Source organism: Oryzias latipes, chromosome 24 (assembly GCF_053564925.1).
Source record: "Oryzias latipes strain Hd-rR chromosome 24, Olatipes_Hd-rR_3.1".
Taxonomy (NCBI): domain Eukaryota; kingdom Metazoa; phylum Chordata; class Actinopteri; order Beloniformes; family Adrianichthyidae; genus Oryzias; species Oryzias latipes.
The window spans coordinates 21,558,927-21,571,390 of record NC_136260.1 but is presented as its reverse complement, the minus strand read 5'-3'; the positions used below and the strand labels follow the sequence as shown (position 1 = coordinate 21,571,390).

General features: G+C 39.8%; 2 long non-coding RNA genes across 2 annotated transcripts; both read left to right on the top strand.

Moving 5' to 3' along the window:
* Nucleotides 1-8,003: 8,003 nt before the first annotated feature.
* On the top strand, nucleotides 8,004-9,446 carry LOC101164197 (uncharacterized). Its single transcript, XR_013654209.1, has 4 exons — nucleotides 8,004-8,132; nucleotides 8,207-8,262; nucleotides 8,340-8,609; nucleotides 8,696-9,446. It is a non-coding gene; the product is annotated as an uncharacterized LOC101164197 (long non-coding RNA).
* A 1,289-nt stretch (nucleotides 9,447-10,735) lies between these two features.
* On the top strand, nucleotides 10,736-12,119 carry LOC110017714 (uncharacterized). The gene is made up of 4 exons (XR_013654210.1): nucleotides 10,736-10,874; nucleotides 10,969-11,024; nucleotides 11,109-11,339; nucleotides 11,450-12,119. It is a non-coding gene; the product is annotated as an uncharacterized LOC110017714 (long non-coding RNA).
* The last annotated feature ends 345 nt before the right edge of the window (nucleotides 12,120-12,464 follow it).

The following is a 12,464-nucleotide window of genomic DNA, read 5'->3' as shown; positions in this document are numbered from 1 at the left end:
TCATCACCTGCCAGCATACGTAAGGAGATCCAGCTCCAGCCAGTTCGTTGGCCCTTTATGGTGCATAACCTGGTCTCAAGTTTTAGTCATGCTCTCTATGTTTTTGCTTCATGCTAACCACCATTCTCTGGCTCATCTTCAGGACAAAATTCCACGAGTGTCTACCTGGGTCCTATCTCATCACGAGCAGCTTGATCTCCATCAGTCCTCCAAAGCCTCCAGCCACGCCACAGCCCCAAGCCTCACCACAGCTTCAAGCCACGCATCAACTCACAGCCACGCCACAACTCCAAGCCAAGTTTCAACTCCAAGCCACGGCACGACTTACCTCAAGTCCCGGTTCCTCTCCACGTCACGACCACAGCTCCACGCTTATCACTGGTCCTCGTCCCGAGCAATAAATTATCTCATCTTCCATCTAACTCTCCTGTGCTCTTCCCGGGTTCCAGCATCTGGGTCTGTTCAGCCGAAGCAGATCATGACAGAAGCATGAATAACCTACACAAAGAACACGTAAATCAATCAATCTAGCACCAGGTGCGAACGTTGCACTATTTGTAAGCAGTTCATTAGTGATTCGTGCGTCAATTACATAACTTTTACGTGATATATGCACCGTATGCGCAATCTAAAAGTTATACATCAGTGCTACATGCGTGAAAAGTCTGTTAGGTATACGTAGAATGGTTGTGGAAAGCCGCAAATTTGCATATGTGGCTGTGTGACATGGTCTAAAGGCGTAATGGATCTCAATGGGCCTTGAAACGCTTTAGGTCAGGGGTGTCGAACTCCATGCCTTGAGGGCAGGGCTCCTGCTAGTTTTCCAGTAATCCTCCCTTTCCGGCTGTTGGTTACCTGGATCAGGTGTGTTAAGCCAATAAGGAGCTTCAATGGCAGGTTGGTTGGAAAACATGTAGGACACCGGTCCTCATGGCTTGTAGTTGATACCCTTGCTCTAGATTTAAGCACTTCATATCATTGTGGTAACAAAGGCAGTTTCAATCCCATCGGGGATTCCATTCGCTTCTACGTAAAAATCATCACAAAAGTTTTTTTTAACATGTTTTGGCAAATTGTTGCAAATTGTTTAATGATAAGCACATTTGTACTGTATCTTTTCACTTAGACATTTTTCATCCAGCAGAAAGTACAGTTTGCAGTTTTATTTACGTTGCGGTTTCAAGTTGCTCTGACTCACAACTGGACTGTTTTACGCAACAGATGTCTTAGTTTGGGTGAAATACACTCCAGCTCAATTAGTAATCATATCAAATGTGTACTGCGCCAAAAACCACTGAACTCTGGCCCATTGCTGCAGACAACATTCAATCATGCCTGAGAACAGGACATAGCGAACAAAAGACCAATTACTTGAGGATCAGACACAGTCGCAGTAAAGTTTGGTTTAAATTCACTTTAGTGAATGATAATTTTATTTTCTATTCAATTCTAAATAACTATCCACCTTTATTTGGGAACATGTTTGTGTGGAAGATTAAAACATAAGAGCACATGTAAACAAGCAACTTCTATGTCACTGTTTTTCTTATCTTTTCTTTCAAGACAACTAGTGCAAGAGTTTCCTCTAGCCTTCCGTGTCACTTCTACCAAACGTTGCTCATGTTTTCTTTTAAATTATTTGAAGGGTTCAAGTCTCACTATTGCTTCCTCTTGCATCACAAATTTAGTAAGATGCTCCATTCTTTTTCTTTGCATCCTCAAGACTTTTTGTTGGGGAGAAAATGTTTGATCTGCATCCCATTCCTGTGAGTCACATGATCCCTTGTGTCAGGTAGGGAGGACTGGTGACCATGAAGGACCCAAAATGCAGTGACAGGTGGCACACGGTTCCAGGGCAAGGGATTTATTAAACTAACAAAAAGCGCTGCAGAGAAGGGAAACAAAACTAAACTTACTGTGTGCAAAACATGAACACATGGCAGAAGGGAAGAGATCGTAATGGACCAGCACAAAAGTAAGGCAGAGACAAGACTTAAAAACAAACAGCACTGACAAGACACAGGTGAACATGATCAGGAGAGATTGGGACTAGGGAAGTAAAGCTCAAAACCATAACATAACAGTAAACCTTTCAAAATAAAACAGGAAACAGAACTCAAACATGACAGAAACAAGATGGAAAGCAAAAACCAAACCATGACACCTTGTTTGTTAAAGGCACACAATTTACACTTGTAGTCTAAATAACTACAAAAAATACAGGGTTTGTGATTATTTCTTTATTATGGACTTCAACTTCAAGAAAAATGAATCATGCAGCTGCATTTTTAGAGTTCTGTGTGAAAGGTTATATAGATGAGGCGACTGTAGATCAACGTCCAGCTGCAGACCTCCAGGTTCTTCATTCTTTTCAAATATGTTGCCCTAACAACTACGTTAATTACTCTGATCATAATTAGATTGCATAATAAGATAATGAATCGGCACTAAAGGGGAAGTCTCCTATCTCTGCTATGAACATGAAATGCATCAGAACCAAAATAGCTCTTTCTGGGTGGAACAGAGTTTAAACTTTCAATCTATCAGGTCAAAGGTGAGGCAATAATTCCTAAGGCTTTAGTCAGGTGCTGCAGGTTTTTGGGGTATCTGGGCCCAATGGAGGGTTGTTGGTAGATCATAGGTCATCAAGGGACTACATGAAAATGGAACGTACAATTGTTGTGCATGTGGGACATGTAGAATTTATAATGAACTCCTGCCGCTCCGCAGAAACTGTGTCCCAGAAAACAACACAGGTTTTTGGCTAAAAACAGCATAAACATGATTAAAAGACCACTAAGAATGCTTTTACAATAAATAACCTGCATGCCCCATACAGGTTTTGGCTAACTCTGGCATATTGACAGAAATGTTTATTAATATGCGCTGTCCCCCCTATTCAAATAAATGAATCTAAAGGTTTGCCCATTTTTTTTATGCACAGACAGCCCATATTCACCCATAAAGGCAGTTAGGACTTAGGCTTAATGGAACCAGCAGGAAGACAGTCTTCCAGTGAAGACAGTGAAACTTTTGCGGGCAGAGGACTCCTCACAGAGCAGATCCAGTATTGTTTAAAACCAGCAGCTGTTCAAAAACTTAAGGCACTCAACCCTCTTTATGAAAAGGTTTAGTCTGTGAGATCTGAAGTGATCAGTTTATGAATCAATACTCTGTGTTAATATATACTTTTTCAAAGTGTGAACAAAAATATAGTTATTCCTACTTAATACTTTCGACTACAACCATTACTGAGTTTTGTTACATAAAATATGGCACAAATAAAACTTTAGAAGAGAAAAACACTAGTGTGTTGTTTGAAAAAATTCTGCCAAGACCACTTTTTCTTCCTTCACCCATTAAGTTTTGAAAGAAAGGGCTCTTAAATCAAATATGGCACTAAACCAAATGCAGTGTTAAGCATGCAGAAAGTGTCTTTGATAAAGAAATGAGAAACTTTGTGATACGCTAAGGTCGAAGGACACATTGATAATTGAAATAGGGCAAAGAATTCTTCTTCCATCAAGCAAAAAAGGCTTTGTTTAAAAAGGCCTTCGAGTCCTCATAAGAAATCCCACTTTACTCTTAATGCATCTCTTGTCATTAGCAGGGCACAATGCACCGCAGTCCTCTTCAAAAAATACATAAACAGGTTTTTTTTATAACCTTTGCTTCATGAAGGACAAATACGAAGCATTTAAAAAGGCATCAGTATTTAGACGGAGCCTTTGGCAGGGGCTTTTCTTTGACAACTGGTGAAGAAGGATCGATTTTCCAGACTGAAACATGAGGAAAAATGTCGACCTTCGTCGTTGAATGTCCAAATTGCACCACACAATAAAACTCAAACTAACCCAACAGTGTATGCTTAACTGCTGCAGTCAGAAAAAGTTCAAAACACTCCAAAATGCCTGGTTCCTGCTTGTCATAAATGGTTAATTGGCTTCATTCTGTCAGACGGCAACTAAATAACAGCTTGCTGAGCCAACCAGTCTCACTATGCATGAATGGCTGCCATATTGTGCTCTGGATTATCTTTGTTCTTACCTGATATCCAAATCATAACCATCTATAGACGTTAACCAGCTGGTTATCTTTTCCACCTTCCAGTAAAGGTGTTTTTTTATTTAGACTAAACGCTAGAGCCCATGTCATGACTGGTAACCACAAGTGTCATCCTGCCGAACGATGGGATTCTTTTCGCCTTGGGCATAAACATGAATTGATTATTACTTTAAAGCAATTTCTATTGACAAAAGACATTAAACAACTACAAGAGTCAATAACAAAAAGCTACAATTGAAATTTGTTTTTAGCCAGTTGTTATCAATGGCAAGGAAGCTGACAATTCTTCTACAGTTTATCTTCACTAATATAACTTTCTTTTTAAGAACTTCTAGTCTTTTTTTACATTTGTTAACTTTTTTTATCGTGTATAAGTTGTGTTTTATCTTCCCTTTAACTTGTTTATTTTGGGAAGTTCTTGTTTCGTGAAATGTTGAACTGCTAGTTTATGGTCTGTGTGAAATTGGTTGAGTTGTTGGGTCACATAATTTGGTAGCAAAATGGCTCATCAGCTCTTTTAGACTGAACAGTGGTGTAGTGGTCAGCACTCTCACCGCACAGTAATAAGGTCCTGGTTCAAATCCCAGCTGGGTCCTTTCTGTGTGTTGTTTGTGTGTTCTTCCTGCACATGTGTAGGTTTTCTCCCGGTACTCCAAGTCCCATGTTCAAAGACATGCTATGTGTGGGTGTGTGTCTCTGAGTGATCCTGCAGCAAACTGTCCAGGCTGAAGTCCGGGATAGGCTCCAGCAACCCCAGTGCAAGTTCAGAAAATGGATGGAGAGATGGATTTTTCTGTCAAAAATGTTTTCACAGTTTTATTAATTCAAAGTTGTCTTAAGAATCTGCTATTAACTGAAGCTCTATCGGCTGGTGTTATACCTACTACAGACATGTAGACTGAATCTAGAATCTCTGGATTGGATTCTGCATAGACTATTGAAGGCTGAGAAGGATGCTGACTGGAGTTTGCTCTGTCCAACGCATTAATGTTTGAAAAATAGCAATCAGGCGGGAAAAAGAGCATCTTGAAACTTGGTGCACCTTTCTGCTAATCACACAAACAAATCCATAAGGAAACCCAAATTTGAGCTCTGATCGAATTTAAACAGCTTATTTTTGAAAACAATTTACAAACCTAATTTTTAAACCAAACAGATCGTTGAGGCCATTCAGGCCAAAAATATTTTTATTTTTTGGGTAAAATCTGTATTTTTTAACACGAGTCATAAAACGTAAAAAGACAAAAAAATGTAAAGATAGATTTAAATGTGTTAAATTTTTCCTGTTTAAATCTCCTATGACATTTGATACAGGACAAAACTAACAAAGTAACTTTTTTATAAGATGTAATGAGTTATTTAAGATAATAAATCCTAAATGTCTTGAGTCATTTGATCTTGAAAACATTTTTATTTTAAGCAAAATCTCTAGTGAAACACATTTTCTCCACTTGAATAAAGTTCTTAGGCAAAAGTCTTGTTTGATTTAGGGAAAACTGAAAAGTTTTATTTATTTATTTATTGCATAAAACTATGGAAAGTTTTTTTTACTCATATTTTAAATGTAATTTTTAAAATAACTTAATATTAATAAGTTTAATTCTAGCCTTATTCTTTAGATGATTTTGATCTAGAAAAGGACTTTTGTAGTGCTTAAAATAGGATTTATTTGGCAGGTATAGTGTATAAATATACCAACACTAAAGACAGATTTGAGCAAAACAATTTCAAGATATAATATTTCCAGGTACCAGAACTATATACCTGAATATAGTCAAGAAAATTAAGATCAGAAATTGGATTTCTGAGTATTTGTTCATGCAGCTCGTTCCAAACCAGAAACAGACGAGTCATCTACGTACGGGACATCACCACTTTCTTTTTAAAATCTTTCCAGATTCTACTAGTTCAATTAGCAGACTTTTCACTTATAACACAGGAAACATCTTGTGTTCTAGATTTTTTAACCTATTTCAGAAGGACAGGTTTTCCAGTGAAGAAAAATGAAGCATGGAAAAAGACACAAATTCACAGATACCAGAAGTGGTGAGTAAACTGATTAGCCAAGCTATTTACGTTTCTCTGTTGCAGGGACGAGACGTCAGATGGCGGCGTGGTTGATAAGGTGTACGGGCATTCAGTCCGTCATGTTTTATGTATCTGCGATCACAGCTGATCGTGAGAAAAATTAATCAATAACAATGCCGCCAGGATGTGCGGATGACACATGCCACCACCCACCCCCCTCCGTCAAATCTTGCACCCCGCCACCCTTACTGCACTACCCCTTTTTACACTTTCATCACCCCATCCATTTTGATTCAGGGGCCTGTTGTTCGCCCACGTCTAGGTGAGGGATTTTTACATCCCCAGCGAGCTTGGAGGAACTCCATATGGCCGGGATCAAAGGTGTTGCTGGGTGCATGGTTCTGCTTGGTTGCCAGCCACCGCCGTTAATTAGAAAACAAGATCAGAGGCGGTATTAAAATCCAATTAAGCCCGTATGAACAGATTGCCAAGTGATGTTCACTAATGCATTACTGAGCACCATGCAAATTTTAGTGGCAGCATTTGGCTTTATGTTGTGTGTTTGTGTCATTAAGCATGTGTGTGAGTGTGTAGATGGAGTGTGTCTATGCATGTGTCACTTGCGGGCTCTGTGACATTGCCTGATCCTTTCCTTGATACCTAATCTCATATAAACAATCAGCTCAAGCTCTGCAGAGCAACAACACCTATCCTCACAATAAGATTGGATGATATTGCTTCTTACAATTAAAGCATAATTGAGAATGCTGAATTATTGATCCATCATAATTGAGTTCTCTTCATTTGATTTATATGAGAAACTAATATGATAAGCAGAAAAATGGTGCAGATTTGGATAAATTGCCTGGGAGTGTCTGAAGTTCCATCTTCTACCAAATACCCAAAAACGAAATTCACAAGAGGTGCAGGGAGCTTTCCATTTAAAACCACCGAAAATTATTTTTTTAAACTTGAGATAGCTGTCTGCAGACACAATTAAAGCACGTTATGGAATTGGAGGAGGCACATTAAAATGCGTACATAAAATCTTTCTACACAATAAGTGCCAATTTAGTCCATGAGTTTCATTCACGCTGCAGACAGACAGGGCATCTGCACCAAAGGCTGACAAGTGGATGCAGCTGGTGGCCTATGGACCAAAGCCTTCACATTATCACAGACGAGGGCTGTTAATGTTGGGCTGAATAGGAGCCCCTTTTGAGATACAAAATAGCATTCTAATTAGAAAGCCAGGAAATACGCATCTGAAGAGCCGGAAATTGTTACAATGTCGAACCGTGGCACATTTGGCACAGCCTCAAGCTGGGATATAGAGGAGTGAGGTCTTAATGCAGGGGATGTGCTCAATCAAACACATTGAGATTTCTTATATCCTTTCACAGCTTCTGCAGGATATGTTCTTCATTTGAAAGTTTTTTTCTTGTAATCGTTTGGAGGCTAAAATTGGAGGCAGTGGAGTCTTTTGTTTAGTGGGATTTGTGTGATCCATGTCCATCAAACTTCCATGTTTCCTTTTGTTTTTTCAAATTAAAACTCCTATAGATGCTGATTTACAGCAGATTCATTCACATTTATGTCTGTGCATATCTCATTACAATACATAGAAGGCACAGACGATGCTTAGAGATTGGAGTTATTTATTTTAAAAAGCTCTACAACAGAATCGGTAATTTCCGATACATTAGATCAAAAATATCTATTTTTTTAAAGACATTTTTATATGTTCCACATTCTAAGATCTTGGGGAACCTTGGTACAACACCACATTAAAGTTGATTAACAAGATAAACTGATTTTGTTTCTTCTTCTGTTAAATTGTTGGTTGGCAAACAGCTTTGTATATTACTGTTAAGGTGGTAGTTAGGCTCAACGGCTGACACCTGTGAGTGGCAACCTTCAAATGTTCTGATTGGCTGCTTCCTTTACGCTTAAGCATTTAAAAGGTTTTCGCAAAGCTTCTGTACTAGTGGTAGTAAGGGTTCTCTTTCAACAAAAATGGTTGGTCTGGCTGCTTCAAGGTGAGCAGTGTTTATGCTTTTCTATTTAAAATAAACTGGAAGTAATCTGAAAAACCTATTTTTTCCCCCCACAGGGTGTGGATCCTTGTCATTTTGACTTCTGCAAGTAATGGCTTCCTTGCACAGAAAGGTATAATGTAGCATTTGTGTTGACCAAATGTTTGAAAATGGCTAGTCTTACAATCCAAAATCTTATACTTTCCTCAGCTTTGGATCCTCTCAGGGTTTACAGTTCAACCCCTCCCTCTGGTTCCAGCCAGGAAATGGCTGCTAGTGGATTTGCACGTGCAGAGTCTGGTTCCTCAGCTGCCTCAAATCCATCTTTCCAATCTGCTCCACATGAACCCCCTAAATATGTCCACTCCAATGCTCGCATGGAACCAGTTCCTGTTCATTACAGACCTGCTGGACTTTTACCTGCTGGATCTGAAGCCAGTTCTCCAAAAGCCTCAAGTTCTCAAACTCTCCCAGCCCAAGGTAGTATACTAACGTTCTGTACCATCATGTCACTATTTTAAGCTAGTCGTCTTTGATCAGTGACGCAAAGTCTACCTCTCTTCTAGTTCGTTGGGCGATCAACCCCCATAGACTGGCTGAAAGTCCTTCTGGTACCCAAAAAATGACATCAGAACACAGGCCAGCTGCTTTCAGCCACAAGGATCCACCAAGCTCTCCACTAGCGGTCCAGCCAGGTGAACTCTCCTACATGGAAAGCATGTACAACCATGGCAACTATGACTTGGAAACAGAAGAGCGTCTCCCACCCTCCAAATATTTTCCAGTGCGGCTCTCTCACAGACTACCCATGAGCAGCTTTCTGCCATTTGGGCCATATGTGGATGGCTTCTGGTTTGGCCATCCTCTCGTTGACCACCTGTTGCTCAACAGGCGGCGTCCTCCAGGCACATACATGTTCTCCAGCAGCGGTCTTGAGCATGGGAAGAACCACTGGCATGACACCCACTCTGTCAGAGATGTTCCAGCAAGCACCCAACAATTCCAGCCCTTCCCACAGTCTAAAAGCATAAAGCAGTCTGCCCAACATGCCCGCAGTGTTGGGAAGGCTGGTTATGGTCCCAGTGGAGAAGTAACTGGGTAGGACCAGGCCTACAGCTTGTTAGTAAGGTTTCCTGCTTAAGGCCAGGGTGTCTGTGTCAGAGCTCCCCTAGCAGGTGGATGGAACATGACTATCTGACAGCAAGAGATGTTTTGAAAGTAGTATTTTTGAAGGCTTAATCTTCAGGGTTTGTCTTCCACTGGTCAAGTGTTGTAAGCCTTGTTTGGACTCTAATAAAGATCTCCACTCTTCTTAAACACTGGAACTTCAACATTCTCTAATTTCGAAACTCTTGTCTGGTTGAACTCAACTAGCTGCAAAATACCTGGCCTGGGCAAGTAAGCGCAGCTTCAGCAGGTTGGGTGTTCATGGCTGAACTACTCTGCAACATAAGGGCATTTCTTTGATTTCTGGAAATGTGTATATTAAGAATTTAACAACCATTTGACAGAAATGTAAGGTGATGAAAATAAACTTTCTGCAGTAAATGTTAAGCTATTTGTTTTGGTTTGGAGCCATAAAGTGCTTTGGGCACACTTGTGCCAGCAAAACAAACTGCTCTGGGATAAATGGGGTCAAAGGCCTTCATCGGTGGGGGTAACACTACTGGGAACCAATCCCAACCAGAGCAGGGATTGAACAAGCAACCACAGAGTTTAAAATTGAAGTTAAGACTGTCTAAACACTTTAAAAATAAAACTTTAGCTGTAATTTACTGATGTAGTACTACAGAAAGCATTGTCGATTAACTTTGAGCTCATTTTTGGGTGTTTTATTTTCCCTATATTTTAATAATCCTTTAACTTCTGAGACTTCTAGTCATTCTTTATAGATCTAGATATAAATATTTTGATGCCAATAAAATAACCAACACTAAAGTTTTTTTCCATGTTTAAAAGTAAAAAAAGTAGATGAATACAATATTTTGTGGCACATCAACAGGAGATCTTTTTTTATCACAATGGATTGTGGTTAAACAAGATTCCTGCCAACCAGTTAACATCTGGAAAATAAGTGTTTCAGCTCTCATATGACCAACATTTGTTCCCACAGTGCTTTGTTGTTTGACGACACTGTCCGTCAAAATGGTCAGTTTGAAAGAAATCTGTTAAATGCTTTCAAGCTGCTGGGGAGAAATATTTGCTGATTAACAAGTTGAGCTTGTGTGAAAATCTTCAAAAGAGGAAATGTATTCAAGCATAGAATTTATTTAGCTGCAGAATTGTGTTTTTTTTTGTCACACGATTCATATCTAAGTGGCTTTTTTAAAACCATTTTTACCAAAACATTTTTATTTTACCAAAGGGGCAACATTCATTTGGCTGTTTGAAGAGAACAGGGGAATGATGCATTCTGTGTGGATAAAGAATGAGCTGGAGTAATGAAGAAGTTCTTCCAAATCCAAATAAAAGACAAACTCCCATTAAAATTTAAGGGATGCCAGAGAATAGGGTAAACATGTAACTAAAATATATGAGAAGAAAAAATGTCTATGCAAAGTAATGAACATCTTTGAAAAATGGAGCATCATCCTTGTAAATGACAACCAGCTGTGGGTTGTTGGGTTGTGATTGGTCAGTGCCACTGCTAGTCAGCTGTTGGTCATTTACAACCAGCAGGGTATATCTACTAGTGACAGGACACAGTTTGAGCACTTACATGATGGCTGGCCTGAATGCCTTAGGGTGAGCAGTTTTTATTATTCAAAATCTGTATATTAGAAGTTTAAGGTGCAATTTCATAATATTTTGTTTTTTTTCCCTTCTTTTGTTGCAATAGTATTTGGCTCCTTGTCACATTTGTTGGTGTGACCCACAGTTATCTGACAAAGACAGGTAAAATACAGTTTAAATCAAGCTATTGAGGTGTGTCCAGCACCCCCAGTGCATTTACAAATCTTAGTTTGCATTATTTTTCAGCCTCAAGTCCTTATTCTGGTGAGGGATCAGACCATGCTTCTACGTGGGAAGTCCCTCCTGGTGAATTTGCACATTTGACACTGGAGTCCTCTACTGGTTCTGATCCTTCTCGTCAAGTTGCTCCACATGAGGAGCCTCAATATGCACAACCCAATGCTCAAATGGGACCTGTACCAGCAGCACCTTTACTGCAAGTGTATGGTGGCAGCCCTCAAGGTTCTTTAAATCAAAGTAAATGTTTCAGTCATATTTTTATGCTTTGTTGTACCAGTGGTTACTTGGAATATCTATATGGATCGACTGTCTTTTCCTGGATGCAACTTATCAAATCCTCTTTCCAGATTTCTGGGCGATTTCACCTCCCAGTCCCTTTTCTGATGGTCTGTCCTCTGCTAGCGCACAAGGGTTTTTGTCAGAACCCCATCCTTCTGCTTTTAACCATGAGACCCCGCCCAGCCAGATGTTGTCGTTTCGGCCAGGTGAAATGACCTATGTGGAGAAGATCTACGACCGTGGCATCTACAACGGTGAAAGTGAAGCAGAGGGACCAACATTCCAATACGTCCCGGTCAGAATTCCCTATAGGGTCCCAGTTGGTAGTCCCCTTTTTGGCCCACCAGTTGGTGGGTTTTTGTTCGGCTATCCCCAAGATTACATGATGATGCCATCCCCGATCCCCTACAGTCAAAGACTCTTTATGACCAAACCCATGAAGAGGAAGTCTGGCTAAACTGCAAAGTTGTCTTCAAATTGGTAGTTTTGGTCTGAAATGTTACTAGTCTTACAGCAGTTTTCAACCAGGTTTTCTTCTCAGAATGCATCAGAACTTCCAACTAAGTGGGAACCTGTCATCTTGACTGGACCCAGCAAGCTTTTTTTTTTTTTTTTTCCTCCTGATTGTTCTGCTAAACAATGTTGTACTTTTTTTTTTTTTTTTTTTTTTTTTTTTTTTTTCATTGTCTAAATGAGGTTGGCTTTGTTTCACATGAATAAACCCTTTTAAACATTGCACCTGGTTCGTATTGGTGTGCTTGCTTCATAAGTGTCAAGCTCCTAGTGCACTTTGGTCAAAGTGCATTTTTGTTTGCCATTTATCCTTAGCTGAATATTGTGTTGGACCTCCTGGGATTAGTCTGAACTCGTTTAGACTGATAACTGCAGTCAAACACTAGACTTCTGTCAGAATCCAGGGCTGGAGGGCCAGTGTCCAGGTTTTCCAACCAGTCTGCCGTTGAAGCTCCTGATTGTCCAAACACACTTGATCCAGGTAATTGACAGATGAATTTCTAAAGTTTTGATTTGTTTCATGGCTTTAAAAGCATGAACTTGGTTCAACTTTGACATGGTATCATGGTT